Below are 9211 nucleotides of genomic sequence, written 5' to 3'. Positions count from 1 at the left end.
AGTTCCAGCAACGTCAACCCCAACAAGGCTTTTAAACTTTTCCCAATAAATGACTTTTTTTGCATATTGTAATAAAAATTCTCGATTTGTTTATTCAACACTTAAAAGTTCCTTCAAATTTTTTAATAACTATGATATGGGTAAATAGTAATTAAATAAAAAATAGATGTAAATAACTTGAAAAGAAGAAGACGAGAATGAAAGAGCAATAATGAATCATACCTTAATATCAAAAAGGGGATCAAAATAGCAATTTCAGTTGAGAAAAGATATAGATCGATTTAGATCCTAAAGGATCTTTATGAGAAGAGAAGAGAAAAGAGAGAAAAAAGGATGTGACCCTAAAAAGGAGAGAAAGATGATGAGAGTTAAATAAAACAAACTGCAACTGAAGGAAGAGATGAGATAATTTCTATAGATGTATCGTGTACGTAGACGTGGGGGTTTTCAATATTCATTAATTAATATTCATTAATTTTATTAATAATTTGAGGGGCACGAGGAAGACTAAGACTAGTGACATTGAAAAGACAAGACAAAACTACTCAATGAACTCACTTTTGAGATATCCAACAAATATTTTTTACCGCCTTTAGTAGTAAGTATAATATTTGATATTATCTATTTAGACCAGAAGCTTGCATTAAAATTAAAAGAGAAAAAAAGATTTTCAAACAAATATGTCATTTGTTGCAATATATATAAATATCTATTTAGAAATCCGAACAGCTCAGTCATCTATTTAAAAATCCCAACAGCTCAGTCATTTGTGACAACAGATGAAAATATCCATTTGATAATTAATTAAATTAGATATGTCATCTGTTACAATAGATATAAATATCTATTTAAAAATTGCCAACAGCTTAGTCATCTGTCACAACAGATGTAAATGCCTATTTGATAATTAAATTAGATATGTCATCTGTTGCAATAGATATGAATATCTATTTGAAGTTTTTCAACAACCCAGTCATTTCTTGCAACAGATTTTATTGCAATTGATTTAGGTGCAGCTAAGGATGAATAAATGAGCTCGCAGAGTCAACTGCAAATCCAATCGAGTCTTTGTAGTTGCATGGCGTTGGTATTGCATTCATCTTGACCCGAGTCGTCGATCGATCATTCTGAGTTAAAATGAGTTCTCGTCAACTCAATGTTAGGATAGTCATAGTACTTAAGTTGATTTAGGTGGAACTAGGGATGAATGAATGTGCTCGCAGGGTCAACTATAAATCCAATCAAGTTTTTGCAATTGCATAGCATTGGTATTACGTTCATCCCGATTCGAGTCGTCGATCGATCACTCTGAGTTGAAATGAGTTCTCATCAACTCAATGTTAGGATAGTGATAGTATAGGTGGGACTAGGGATGAATCAATGAGCTCGCAGGATCAACTACAAATCCAATCAAGTCTTTGCAATTACATGGCGTTGGTATTGCATTTATTTTGACCCGAGTCATCGATCGATCACTCTGAGTTGAAATGAGTTCTCATCAACTCAATGTTTTAAAAACTATATCTTTTAAATTTTTTAAAATTAATTAAGATCAATTCGGACCAAATTAGCAATTTCAAAACTTGTCAATCTTTTCCAAAATTACAAATCAATACAAATATCCATTTGTGCGAAAAACTTTTCATTTCAAATCTTAAGTTCTCACTCCTCTCTCTCTCTCTCTCTCTCTCAGGGTCTCCTCTTCCTCTTAATAATACAAACATCAACTACTCAACATATTGCTCAACCCTTCAAAACAAGTCAATTTTCTTTCTATTTACGACTACATATAGTTGTTTTTTTAACTTTATAATCACTTATATCTGTTATTTTCTCTGTATTCGTAGGTAACAATGTTCGAGAAGAGTTCTACATTTTTTATTTATTCTAAAAAAGGGATTTTTAGTTAATGATGAAAAAGAAGACTTTTAGTTGTATTATCTTCGAGAATGTGTTAACAATTTTGAGTTTTGATGCTAAAAAGGTAGAAAGGACCTGAGAAAATCCTAGTTTTTCTCTCAGTATTTTGTTGACTGCCGTGGTATTGTTGGATGGTATTTGTGTTGTTGTTGGTGGCTGTTGTTGGTGGTGTTGGTATTTGTGTTTTTTGGCGGTGGTATCGGTGGTCTTAGTATTGGTATTAGTAGCATTGGTGGTGGTCTTGGTGGCATTGGTTGTTGTGGTGGTGGTCCATCTATTGTAATGGGTGAAAAATCTGTTGGGAGATATAAAATAGGTCTTAAAACAGATTCCCCATCTGTTCAAACTAATGGGTTATCCGTTGGAGTATTTTCTTGTAATGTGGCGTAGAATAATTTATTAAAATTTGTCCATCTGCTGTAACAGGTGAAATATCCATTGGGAGATATTAAATAGGTCTTCAAACATATTTGGGTTCCCTATCTGTTCCAACTGATGGGTTGTCTGTTGGAGTATTTTTATTAGTTATGTGGCATAGAATAATATATTGACATTGTCTCACCTTTTTTACAAAAATTATGCAGACATCAAATGCAATGTATTTTTTATTTTTTCTATTATTGTAGTTAAAAGATGTCTCCAAAAAGAAAAGAAACTGAAAGTGGAGAAAGTGGATCAACTTTTGATCACCAAACAAAAAAGGCTAGAGTACAGATAGATTCGGAGAAACTTCCAGAACAATCTTAATGGGGAAAAAATAAAGCCGAGGAAAGTTATAACTCCTCCCCACTAATGGGGCATGAAATAATATCAAAATTCCAGCATAATTCTGTCAAAACTATTAGTATTGACAAGTTTTGAGTTACGATGCCAATGAATAGCCCTAAAGCAGTATTTAGTGATCTTGTACTTAAATGTCATTTGGGGAAACCTTTTAACGAACTTAGGAGTATTATGAAAAAGGAAAACATAGATGGACTCTTTATGAAGAGCTGCTTTGCACACTTTCTTGAGCTGTCTAGGCCCGCCCTCTCCATTTCCCAATGATTATGGAATATGGCCTTCTAAAGCACAGGATCAAGTATGTGGGGGATGATGTAGGTTCAAAAGAGGGATGAAAAAATATGGATAAAGTCTGGATCAACTACTATGGCATGCCGATTTGTTTTGGATTGAAAGAGTTTACCATTGTGATGGGCTTGAGATGCGATCATCCAAAAGAACCTCCCATCAAGAAAACACCCCACAAAGGGTCTAACAAATGCAAGGTAAAAAAAGATGGGTTGTTGGGCATTGTTAGAACTAGCTACAGAGTGGAGGATTTGATGACGGATCTCAAGAATAAAGACATACCAAAGCACTACAGGGAGGCATTGTGCTTAGTTTGGTTTGTCCATTCCATTTTATTGGCAAGAGACGTCAGGAAAGTCATAGAACATGATTTGTTAGCGCTTGTTGATGATTTTGGGAAATTCAACGATTATCCTTGGGGATACGACAGCTACTACTTGACTATTAAATATTTACTGAAAAAGCTAAAGCCAAAGACGACCACATTATACGGCTTTCCTTAGGCTTTCATGGTAAAATTGATCACTATTTTTACTCATTTATTAATTTATATTGAATATACTTATGACTTTTTTTGCTTGCTTCCTGTTTATAATTTTTAGGCTTGGGCATGTGAAGCCATTCCTCCCCTCCGAAAGCATTTCAAGGATTACCTGGATAAGGTTTCTTATCCAAGGATCCTTAGGTAGTTGGCTGCAGCAGAGAGCAACAAAAAAATATTAACGAGGCTAATCTCTTTAATCCTCTGGATGATGCAGTACGTCTTCTTTCAACTAAAATAATTTACCTCAAATAAAGATATTGAAACAGATGAAAGCGACAAATGGGTCGTCTGATGCAACATATTACCCGTCAACTACAACTGGTGCAACAAATGGGTAATCTATTGCGATAGATGATCCATATTTCACAACAGATTAACCATATGTTGCTCTGGTCTCTGAACTCTACTTAAGAGATTACCCATCTACTGTAAATTATGCAACAGATGGGTAATTTGATGCAATATATTATTAATCTGTTTCAATAAATAGATCAGATGTTGCGGTAGCTAAATTGTCTGTTACATAAGTTAGTTGTGTTAACATAAACCGGGCCCCATGTAATCCAACTGACTGCAAATTATTATTATATGATTTAAATTTCTCGTGTCTTTTTTTATAGGTTGTGCATTCTTGGATCGTGCCTACCATTGATGAGCTGGGGATGACTTTTTTTCTTACTCTGGGTCCATTTAACACAAAAGAAGACCCAACGGTGGAGTTAATAAAGAAGGAATTAGATGGAGCAACATCCATAAGAAGAGTAGTTAGGCAAGGTCAACCTAATGTTGAAGCTCTTCACGACCAACCTCAAACTGCAACAGATCCAGGTTCTTCTTCTGCGGGTATTGATGGTGGAGTTATTCGTGATAGTAGCATCCATCCTGCTGCTTCTTCTGTTGCCAGCCGTGATTATGAGCATGTTGGTGCTCAGCAAAAAATAAATATGTTTGAAAACACCCCTTGCATAGGTCCTCCCTCTTACCCCCACACTGGTCCCTCCCACCCTTACAGTGGTCCATCTCACTCCTCTTCACCCTTATATTCTCATTGCAAATGTAAAGTGCGCAAGGATAGAGAGGATAAACTCTTTGAAAAGATAGAGGCTATTGCTGAAGTTGCTAAGGAGTTAAAATCCAGGAGGGGTGTCATACCATCCAACAAGGTGAGGGATCCATGCACTCCTACAGTGAAGGTTAGGAGGAAGAGAAGAAAAATTAGACAAATTCTCTCCGTTCTAAAATTAGCAAAAATTTCAACTCTCCCCGCTCCAATAGTTATTGAAGTTCAGGGGCCGCCGAAGAAGGTGGACATATTCGCGGCACTTGGCAAGGAGAAGAAGGAACTGGAAAAATTCATCAAGATGAAGGTTAAAAAAGAATACACCATGTATTCATTTGCCGCCAAAGACTTCTCGAATATGAAAAATATGTGCGTGTGGTACGAGGACAAGGTAAGTTTAATTTTGCTAACCTTGCCTTCCAATATACTCCATGAAAAAGAATCTAAGCAGCAGATGTGTAATCTGTTGCAAAAACTTTGTATTCTATTGCAACATAATACACATCTGTTGCATAAGTTGTGTTGGGTGGGTAATCTGTGAACTGATTCAGAGAACCCTCTGCATCGGATTCATTCCACTGTGTTTTTATTTCTTATAATTACTAAACTATTTAAAAATTGTCTTTTTATTCCACAGTATGTTGATGAAATTCTCTGCCTCATGAGGGGCAGGCAATTAGTGTACCCGGATGCTTATAATGCTACCGATAGGATAATAGACCTCAACTTCTTTAATAATTTCAAGGATAGGTACGCTAAACTCTATAAGATAGCTGATTCCGGTGGCCCAGGATTTGATCTGATAGTTTCTATGTTCCAATGGGATGAAGAAGCGAATAAATATGTTAGAGAAAAGAGGCCATATCCACATGGCAAGAGCTGGACCAAGGCAAAGAGAATCCTTACAGTCATGAACATGGATGTCACACATTTTCTAACTGTTGAGATACTACTATACGAGGAAAAGATTAAGGTTTATGACTGCAACTTACCCGTCTTCAGCGAGAAGACGTTTTTAACCCACATGTAACCACTCTTGAAGTTGTTGCCCAAGTTGTTGATGCATAGTAAGTTCATGGATCATTTGCGAGCTGAAGTTTTGGCGAAGGAATCATGGGATTTTGAAGATTGAAATAAGAACATCCATCTCCCAATAAATACAACCAGTGCAGCGTACGGGCCGTACTCACTTGCATACATCGAGTATTTGCTGACCGACACACAAATGACCGGTGTGTACAACACCATTGTGGGAAAGATGTTATGGGTCTGGGCATATGGGGTACTAACCAAATGGTTGGAGCCCGTGTATAAAAAAGAACATGTACAAATACAAAGACGAACACAATAACAAATTTTTATTTCAAGGCAATTCACTTTACATCTAGTGGCAATAATTTTTATGCCTGGCCAAGTTGAATTTTTATAATGCAACAGATTTTCTATCTGTTGTAACAAATATAGTACCTGTTGTGACAGATCGATTATCTGTTGGAATAGGTTGGTCATCTGTTGCATTATGCAGATGTTCCCAGTCTGTCTGTTGCAACAGATATATGATTTGTTGCAACATATATTCTATGTATTGTAACTAATCAGTAATCTATTAGAGAAAATAAAAAAAGTAGGAATACTTGTTATATAATTTTCAGAAGATGACCTACGTGTTGCATCTCATGTTGCAACATATGTCTAAATCTGTCTAATAAGATATGTTGTCTGTTGAAGCAGATGTATTATCTATTGCAATATTTAAATCTAGTACTCCTTTTTAATTAACATGTTCAAAACTAAGAATTAATTATATTCATAGATAGAATAAAATAAATCAAAGCCTTCAGAAATTACATGAAATAACTCAACAAATAAATGAAATGTAAAAAATATCATTATGGGTACAAATATCTACTCTATAAATAAATCAACAAGTTAAATCAAAGAGGATAGGTTGTTACATTGACGGACTCAAGCTATAAAGATCTAATCAATATGGACAAGTTGTTCTTCGTCCGGTGCTACGGAATTCAGCTTTGGTCGTCATGAATCTTTAACGTCGGTTGCGTACGACTTCTGAGCTTTTGCTTCTCTGTATTTCTATAAAAGAGCAACATATCTTTTGCAGAGTAATCCGACACCAAGTCCATCATTTGGTACTTGTAATCCATTGCTAAAATACTCGGCATAGGTGGCAACAAAAGAATCACAAGTCCTGTGTTATAAAAAAATAGATAATCAATATTTTGCAGTTCATGCAAGCATTGTGAAATTTGTGAAATGAAATTAAATTATGATACTTAAACTTATAGACTACCAATGGTTTGTTGAGCGATTCCGTCAACATATTATACATCAAATGGATTAGCCATTTTATCTCTGTATGCTTCAATTGTCGACCAATCAATACAAATCTTTTTGTTCAAAAAGCCACTCATATCAAGGTAAGTAGGTAATATTTTAGCAATCTTTTGTATCTCAGACGACGACCCGGATCGTCTCCTTCATAACATCGAGTCATAAACTCGGATGCACCTCTCTTTTAGAATGACGACAACCAACACCCAATGGATTTCATCACCATAATTGATTAGGATATATACTTCATCGACCAAATGCCAAGGTAAGCCATCTGGAATGGTAAAACTTTTGATGATGTTGATTAAGCATTTCTCATTTTGGGAAACTTTCGGCTGCTGTTGACAATACCTATCGTAGGCATTATTGATGTAAACTTTGTACAAACAATTGCCTGTTGTGTATCGGTATTGTTCTTGTGTTTGCAACTTGGCCTTCTTTCGAAGGTAGTAAAAAATGACATCGATGTGCTACACATATTATCAAACATTTTGAATTACGTGATGAAAAAATCAATACATAGATGTAATTAAATAAAGTATTAATTAATAGTAATATGTATGGCATTTACCTCATCATTCCAGCAAGTTTGGGGCTGTGACATCAAATAGAATCAATTCTTTGTTCTGGGATATGCAATATTAAAGTCGAACATGTCAAAACCAAGACTCGATTCATTCACTTTGTAGCGCTCATAATTTTGTTTTTTTGCATGTTGATTTATATGTGTTAATGTCAGGTTCTTACAACAAGAATTGTATAAACCAATATCTATAAAATTAATTCATGTACCTGCCGGCATAATGCTTTAACAGCCCATCGATAATCCATTCTGAATAGTCTTTGATCAACTGTGTTAGTTTTTTTGGAGCCTCGTCCGAGATGTTAAACCCTTCAAATGGTTCCATTCTCCCAAACTGACAGGCTCCACTTTTTCTTCATCTTTGGAAGTAGTTGATGGATTATCAACTGTGATATTGTGCTCTTTGGCAGTAGCTGTGACATCCACCTAGAAAGTCAAAATTGTTAATGCTAAGTAGAGATATACAATAGATTTTCCATCTGTTGCAACAGATGAGTCTTCTGTTGTATCAGATGGATTATCTGTTGGGACAAATTCGAATAGGTAAATAAGAGCAGTATGATAATTTCAAACAGATGACCCATCTGTTGCAACATAAGACTCATATATTGAAACAGATAATAAATCTGATTAAACAGGTTAGATAACAGTTGCAACAGATGTATATATCTATTTGATAATTTTCAGCAGATGTATCATCTATTAAAATAGATATGTGCCTGTTTGTTTTTTTGGACAGATGATGTACATTCACATTTTTTGCAATCTTGATTTTTTTGATGATTGATGAAGCCTTGGAAGTGTCTTTCTTCTCCTCTTAACCGCCTTGATCTCTAGGGGAGTGTCTGGATATAAAATTCTCTTTGATGGAATGACCCCCTTCTTAGATGTCATTTCCTTTACAGAAGTAGTTAGTGCATTAATAGCATTAATCACTCCATAATGTTTTGCTTTGTAGTCTTGGTATTTGCATGAAGAACATTCGCTAGATGCGGCAAAATCTGAAGCAAAATTTGTACAACCATTATGATCATAGTCATAATGGCTTGTTGTTTCAAAAACCGTAAGAGGAGCATCATTAGCCCCACCCTCCAAAATTATTTTTCTTATGATGGCTGTTGCTCTAAACATTTTATTTTTATTCCATCAATGATCTGAGGATCCAATAAAGTTTGCACAGACCGTAAAGTAAGAAAAAATGACATATTCAACTCTCGGTTGGTCGGAACAAGCCACAGATGGACAATCTAAAATAAATTGGTACATATATTAAGAATGATGATGAAATCATTTAATCATTAATTAAAACAAAAACTTGATTAGAATTGGACTTACTGCTTCCTTGGGGGGGTTGAAAAAATCAAGAAATTTTACAGTTTTATCAGTTTTGGCCAACAACCATCTCAGAATTCTTGGACAGGAAACTTCTTCCTGGTAGTTCACTTGTTGTCTCAAATAAGGAATGACTTCAAATGCCCAAGCCTATAACATAACGCCAATAAATCAAAAGTATTATTGAATAAAAAATAATGAATCATAGCATGATAAAAGAAATATTTACCATGAAGGCCCATGGAAAGCCATATAAGTTAACTATTTTTGGCGTTAACGGAGTCAACAAATATTCGATAGTCATTTTAAAGCTTTCATAACCCTAAGGATAGCTGTTAAAAGCCTTAAG

Source organism: Capsicum annuum, chromosome 12 (assembly GCF_002878395.1).
Source record: "Capsicum annuum cultivar UCD-10X-F1 chromosome 12, UCD10Xv1.1, whole genome shotgun sequence".
In the NCBI taxonomy this organism is placed as follows: domain Eukaryota; kingdom Viridiplantae; phylum Streptophyta; class Magnoliopsida; order Solanales; family Solanaceae; genus Capsicum; species Capsicum annuum.
Note: the sequence above shows the minus strand (reverse complement) of the source record.